Here is a 6,140-nt window from a genome sequence, read left to right on the forward strand (position 1 = left end):
TGACTGTCAATTGCATCGACTATTTAGTAACATCAGCGACAAAATAACATTTGCATAATAATTTGGAACGCGGTGTAGATGAATTAAAATAATCTGTGAAACATAATAAATAAAGAATAAAAGACTTAAAAAGAAATGTGGAAAAATGTGTCAAGACCCAAAAAGTCAAATAAATAATCAAATGAGTAAAGTGTTGAATAAATAAAGTGAATTGATATATGTAAAGACATGCCACAGTATGGTAATTTAATGGCATGCACAATTATATGTATATATACATATATAGTACTGAAACGTGAATAATTAATCATATGGGTAAAAAAAAGCATATGATCGTAAAACAAATAACTCAATCAAAAAGTGAAAACATACCAGATCCATCACTATGTGAATGCATTACATAATGCCAACATTACATGTACATATAGCTCCAGCAAGAAAAAAAGAGCTGCGCATCATCCAAAAAGTTTTTGTATTGTACATATCAATGCGACAGTCACCGCCTAGCCATATAGAATTCAAGAAGCCAAATACATGCATCTTTATACGGCCAAATGATGCCATCACGAGATCCATAATTCAGTCATATACAGAATGACACTGCTGTCCTTGCAAACAACTGTTGTAAACAAGTGGGGTCCACTCTGAAATTGTAAGCAAACATATTAAATCCTCAGAAGTCCTCCCTTCACACAAGCATAAAACATAACAAAGGTTGGCACTTACTAATATTTATTATTGTAAAAACAGAACAAAACAGACCATTTCATTTAACCCCTTAGGGAAAACAGTCTGTAAATTCATAATCCATTTGCATTCATGTTGAGCAAGGATTTTCTGAACATTACCCCCTCTGTTTTCCAATGAGATTTTATTGATGCCTCTAAATGTAAGGAGTCTCCAATTACCTTGATGATGTTCACGAAAATGGCAAGTTATTTGTTTCAGTTTGCTTAATTTTTCAGGATCATTAGTCTTCATGGCTCCCTTAATGTCCCTTACATGTTCCAAGATTCTCACACGAAGCTCTCTAGAAGCGAGACCCACGTATATTAGTCGACAGGGACAATTTGCATAGTAGATCACGGCAGTTGAACGACAGGTGATATTGTGGCACATCTTGTACTCCTTTGACCCTGAAGAATTCAGAAAATTTTTAGATCTAATCATTAGGGAACATGCCCCACAATCATGGGTATGATCCCCATTTAGGTCCTTTAGAGTTAAATATAAATCCTGAGGTAGGGGCTACATAGTGGCGCTTTACTAAAATATCCCTTAACCCCTAGGCGCACCACGACGCAACTGTACGTCCACCGGGAACTGGGAGGCCAGCTGTCCCTGACAGCTAACACTCCACTGTTGCCGATCAGCGGCTCATTGCCGCTGATTTCGGCAATTACCTGTTAAATGCGGAGCTCGAATGCCGTTCGCGATGCACACTGTCGGTGGCAGTGTGCATCGGGAACCGGGAGGTCAACTGTCCCTGACAGCTGACACTCCACTGTTGCCGATCAGCGGCTCATTGCCGCTGATTTAGGCAATTAACCTGTTAAATGCGGAGTTCGATTGCAATCTCCGCATGTAGGGGGTTTGTAGCACAACAGCAGCCCCCATGCAATTGTGGGGGCTGCTGATGCTTGTAATGGCACCCGGGGGCCAGACAACGGCCTCCGGGTCTGCCATGTATGCAAGCCTATGGGGGACCAGCCTCTGACTGGTCCTCGTAGACTAACTGTCAGAGTGACCTAGGTAGTGTAATGTATTCTAGCAGCGATTAGAGCTGCATGTAAAAAAAAAAGAAAAAAGTAAAAAAAGTTAATAAAAATGTTTTACAAAAGTGTAAAAATAAAAGATTTTTTTTCCTATAATAAGTCTCATTATAGGTAAAAAATGAAACCGTTAACAAACAGTACACATATTTGGTATCACCGCGTTCATAACAACCCAATCTATAAAACTATAATGTTATTTTTACCGCACGGTGAACGCGGCAAAAAAAAACAAAAAACAAAATCACAATTTTTGGGTCACCACCCCTACAAAAATATAGAATAAAAAAGTGATCAAAAAGTTGCATGTACACGAAAATAGTACCAATAAAAACTACAACCCGTCCCGCAAAAAACAAGACCTCCCACAGCTTTTTTGACTGAAAAATAAAAAAGTTACGGCTCTCAGAATATGGTGACACATAAAATAAATTATTTTATAAAGAAGTGATTTTATTGTGCAAACGCCGCAAAACATAAAAAAACTATATACATTTTGTATCGCCGTTATCGTACCGACCCAAAGAATAAAGTAAAATTGTCATTTATAGAGCATTATGAACGCTGTAAGAAATAAAGAATTTTAAACGCCAAAATCACAGTTTTTTGGTCACCAAAGCTCTAAATAAAATGTAATAAGTGATCAAAACGTTGTATGTACCAAAAAATACCAATAAAAACTACAGCTCATCCTGCCAAAAATAAGCTCAATTCATGGAAAAATAAAAAAAAGTTATGGCGTTTGGAAGGCGTAGAGTGAAAAACTAAAATGGAAAAGCAAAAAAGGATCAGTCCTGCAAAGGTTAATTAATTTCTATTAAAAAAATTAATTATTACCACATGTGGGGTATTGTCGTACTCGGAAGAGATTGCGTTACAAATTTAGGGCAACTTTTTCTCCTTTATCCCTCGTGAAAATGAAAAAATGCAACATTTTAGTGGTCAAAAATGTTTATATTCATTTTCAAGGCCTAATTCTACAAAATTCTGCAAAAAACCGGTGTGGTATAAATGCTTACTATACCCCTAGAAAAATTCCTTGAGAGTGTAGTTTCCCAAATGGGGTCACTTTTGGGGTGTTTCCACTGTTTTGTTCCCTCCGGGGCATTGCAATCGCGACATGGCACTACAAACCAATCCAGCAAAATCTGCGCTCCAAAATCCAAATGGCGCTCCTTCACTTCTGAGCCCTGCTGTGGGAACAAACATCAGTTAATTGCCACATATGGGGTAATTCCGTAATCGGGAGAAGATGCTTTACAAACGTTGGGGTGCATTTTCTTCTTTATTCCTTGTATATATTACAAATTTCTTTGTTTTTTCAGAAACAAAGTCGATTTTCATTTTCACAGACTAACTCCAATAAATATAGCAAAATACCTGTGCGGTCAAAATGCTAACTATACCCCTAGATAAATTCCTTGAGGGGCTAGTTTACAAAATGGGGTCTCTTTTGGGGAGTTTCCACTGTTTTGGTACCAGAAGACCGCTTCAAACCCGACATGGTCCCTAAAATATAATCTAAAAATAAGCAGGCACCAAAATCCTGTAGGTGCTCCTGCTTCTGAGGCCGGTGTTTCGGTCCATTAGGGCACTAGGGCCACATGTGGGATATTCCTAAAAACTGCAGGACCTGGGCAATAAATATTGAGTTGCGTTTCTCTGGTAAAACCTTCTGTGTTACACAATTTTTTTTTATTACAAATGAATTTTGGCAAAAAATAAATAAATTTGTACATTTCCCTTCTACTTTGCTTTATTTCCTGTGAAACGCCTAAAGAGTTAAGAAACTTTCTGAATGCTGTTTTGAATACTTTGAGGGGTGCAGTTTTTAAAATGGGGTGATTTATTGGGGGATTCTAATATACAAGGCCCTCAAAACCACTTCAGAACTAAATTGGTACCGGTAAAAATAGCCTTTTGAAATTTTCTTGAAAATGGGAGAATTTGCTACTGAAGTTCTAAGCTTTGTAACGTCCTAGAAAAATAAAAGGATGTTCAAAAAACTATGCAAATATAAAGTTCACATATGGGAAAGGGTAACTAGTGACTATTTTGTGTGGTATTACTATCTGTTTTACAAGCAGATACATTTAAATTTAGAAAAATGCAAATTTTTGCAAATTTTCTCTAAATTTTGGTGTTTTTCAGAAATATTGAATTCTAATTTTTCCACTATCATAAAGTACAATATGTCATGAGAAAACAATCTCAGAATCGATTGGATAGGTAAAAGCATTCCCAAGTTATTACCACGTAAAGTGACACGTCAGATTTGAAAAAAAAAATCGGCTGTGCCACAAGACCAAAACCGGCTGCGTCCTAAAAGGGTTAAATTGCATGATCTACGTGAAGTAATGAGAGCAGAATCTGATAAAACTAGGCTCAAGTCTGCATCAGTATGCAGAATCGGCCAAACTCTCTCAAAGATTGTTTTCATTTCTCGCCATTGAGCATGATATCCAGTGATAAACCTTAACTCTTCATAATTGTCCTTTTTCTTTGGTTTGGGTATAAGTACATCATTTTTTTGCGTACTATTAGCTCTCACATATCCTTGCTCAATATCTTTCGTTTTATATCCTCTAGCGCGAAATCTCTTTGAGAGGTCAGAGGCCTGATTTTCAAAAGCAGTCTCAGTGGAACAAATTCAATGTGCTCTTAGAAATTGCCCTATTGGGACTGCTCTCAGTGTCGGTGTGGGATGAGACGATTTAGCATACAGAAAGGAATTGACAGATGTTTTTCTGAAAATGTCAGTACCAATCAAACCATCTATATCCTTCGTGAGTCTGATGTCAAGAAACTCAATATTCGTCCAACTCACATTAGAAGTCAGGCGGATATTAAGCTGGTTGACATTCAGACTCACAAGGAAACTATCCAATTTTTCACTCCCACCATGCCATAGAAAGAGTATGTCATCAATGAAACGCATCCAAATTAGGACACCGCCATCAGGTAGTTGTAGACTCTGTTCCCAATATCCAAGAAAGAGGTTGGCATGAGGGTGCACAAGTCGCCCTCATTGCCACACCTCTTTTCTGTAGGTAATAACGATCTTTGAATAGGAATAAGTTATGATATAATACAAAATCCAATAATAGGATCAGAAATTCAATGAGGTCAGGTTCTAAATTGATCCCGTCTAAATAAAACCTAGTGGCTTCAATACCATGTTTGTGTTCAATTGCAGTGTAAATTGACTCCATGTCACAAAAAAATCATCCTGTCCCATGAATACTCCCTCCACTCTATTATGGACATCCGTAGAGTCCAGAATGTATGAGGGTAAATCATTTACCAGGGGTTTAAGATAGAAGTCAATGAAACGACACACTGTTTCACACAAACTCCCATTCCCCGAGACTATCGGTCTACCCGGGGGATCCACTAGATTTTTGTGAATCTTGGGTAGTAAATACAAGCTTCCTATTATTGGTTTGTCCTCAATCAAGCCATCCAATGTAGTTTTTGGTATAATGTTAAGGCCTCGTGCACACTTCACCGTTTTCACGGCCGCTTTTGACGGGTCTGTGAACCCGTTTTAGCGGCCGTCTGGTTTCCGTGTGCACTCTCGTGTGCACTCCGTGTTTCCGTGCGCCGAGCATGGTACTGTCCAGGGTGCTGAAAGAGTTAATGGGCTGCACTGATCGGCGGTAACTCTTTCAGCACCCTGGACAGCACCATGCTCGGCGTGCGGAAAATACAATTTTAATGTAATAAAAAAAAATGTAAAAAAATAAGTTCATACTTACATTCCTCCTGTCCGGCCTCCAGCGATGACGTTCAATCCATGTCGCCGCTGCAGCCAATCACAGGCAGCCGCGGCCTCTGCAGCCAATCACAAGCTGCCGCGGCCTCTGCAGCCAATCACAGGCTGCCGCGGCCTCTGCAGCCAATCACAGGCTGCCGCGTCACAAAAGAAGAAGGTCGGACTGGATGAAGAAGAGACTCGTCACCAAGACAACGACCGGGTACGTATGAAATGCTTTTTATTTTATTTTTAATCAGCAGCCTCTTTTCTTTATCAGTTATTGATAGAGACAAGTGGCTGCCGATTAGTGTAATATTTCTGTTTTTCTGCCCGCCCGGCGGTTGCTAGGCAATGGCTCCGTCACACACGGATGCCGTCCGTGTGCCTTCAGTTTTTTTGACGACCCCATTGACTTGCAAGGGCCTCACGGTCACGGAATCCCGGACCAAAGTAGGACATGCTCTACTTTGGATCGGAAAGGAGCAACGGACCGTCAAAAAAAACTGTAATGTGCATGGCCCCATTGAAATGAATGGGTTCAGGGTGCTATCAGTGACAAAAACAGATAGCACCCTGAAGGAAAAAACTGAAGTGTGCATGAGGCCTAAGTT

At 39.4% G+C, this 6,140-nt stretch overlaps 1 long non-coding RNA gene across 1 annotated transcript; it reads right to left on the minus strand.

Annotated features, from left to right (window-relative positions):
* Nucleotides 1-343: 343 nt before the first annotated feature.
* Nucleotides 344-2,961, minus strand: LOC142678997 (uncharacterized). The gene is made up of 3 exons (XR_012852638.1): nucleotides 2,797-2,961; nucleotides 909-1,136; nucleotides 344-644 (listed from the first exon to the last, which is right to left on the minus strand). It is a non-coding gene; the product is annotated as an uncharacterized LOC142678997 (long non-coding RNA).
* Nucleotides 2,962-6,140: the final 3,179 nt, after the last annotated feature.

Source organism: Rhinoderma darwinii, chromosome 1, assembly GCF_050947455.1.
Source record: "Rhinoderma darwinii isolate aRhiDar2 chromosome 1, aRhiDar2.hap1, whole genome shotgun sequence".
NCBI lineage: Eukaryota > Metazoa > Chordata > Amphibia > Anura > Rhinodermatidae > Rhinoderma > Rhinoderma darwinii.